This window comes from Gekko japonicus, unplaced genomic scaffold (assembly GCF_001447785.1).
Source record: "Gekko japonicus isolate JY-2015 unplaced genomic scaffold, Gekko_japonicus_V1.1 scaffold1732, whole genome shotgun sequence".
Taxonomy (NCBI): Eukaryota; Metazoa; Chordata; class Lepidosauria; order Squamata; family Gekkonidae; genus Gekko; species Gekko japonicus.
The window spans coordinates 287,303-288,560 of NW_015175412.1; positions in this window are offsets into that span (position 1 = coordinate 287,303).

Sequence of the window (1,258 nt, forward strand, 5' to 3'; positions counted from 1 at the left end):
CGTTCCCCTGCTAAATGCAAAAGCTTCGAAGACACCACGAGCTGTGAACTAGAAAGCCAGCAGGGTGGTGGAGGCTATCCATGTATTTTACAAAATATCATCAGTGTATGATTATCTACAGAAGTCCCTCAGTGGCTCTTAGCCACAAGGTACAGATAGGAACTCTCGGTCTGGGGCAAGGGATGCTCTGTATTCTTGGTTCTTGGGGGGGCAACAGTGGGAGGGCTTGTAGTGTCCTGGCCCCACTGCTGGACCTCCGTAGGGCACTTGGTATTTTTGGCCACTGTGTGACACAGAGTGTTGGACTTGATAGCCCATTGGCCTGATCCAACATTGGCTTCTCTTATGTTCTTATAGCAACCCTCAGTCTGGGGCAAGTGATGCTCTGTATTCTTGGTGCTTGGGGTGGGGGCAACAGTGGGAGGGCTCCTAGTGTCCTGGCCCCACTGGTGGACCTCCTGATGGCACCTGGTATTTTTGGCCGCTGTGTGACAGAGTGTTGGACTGGATAGGCCATTGGCCTGATCCAGCATTGCCTTCTCTTATGTTCTTATAGGAACTCTCAGTCTGGGGCAACCCAGCTCCAGCCAGCCTAGCAGTTCGAAACTGCAAGTAGATAAATAGGTACCGCTTCGGTGGGAAGGTAACAGTCTTCCGTGCGCCTCGGTGTCTAGTCATGCCGGCCACATGGCCACGGAAACGTCTTCGGACGGCGCTGGCTCTTTGGCTTGGAAACGGAGATGAACACCGCCCCCTGGAGTCGGATTCGATAGGCTTTCGAGCAAGGGAAACCTTTCCCTTTACCCTAGGAGCTTCCATGAGTCACTGCTCACTTTTTCAGATACCTTGTGGATTGTGGTGGGGTTGTTTTTTTTTTTTTTTAATTAAAGGGTCTCAGTCTTCTGCAATTGGTGCGAAAGATGACGTCTTGTTTGTACCAGGGCAAGTCCCTTCACAAGACTGTACGGACTAAATGCGGTGCCTTCCGTGGAGACAGACCAAGATGGGTCGGTCGCCTGTCTGTAGCAGCAGAAAAGAGCCAGAGAGCCCAGCAGCGCCTTGCAGACTAACCCGATCGCTGTCCGGCTCGGAGCTTCCCCTGATCTTGGATCTCTCCGATGCTGTCAGCCTTCCCCACCGCAGCCTCGACGCCCCCCGTCTGCCTGTCTGTCTCCGAGCGAGGAGGCGTGCCCGAGCCGGAGCGCCGTCCGCCCAATCCGCGGCCGGCCCGCGCTATCTCCGCCGCGAGAGGCAGAGG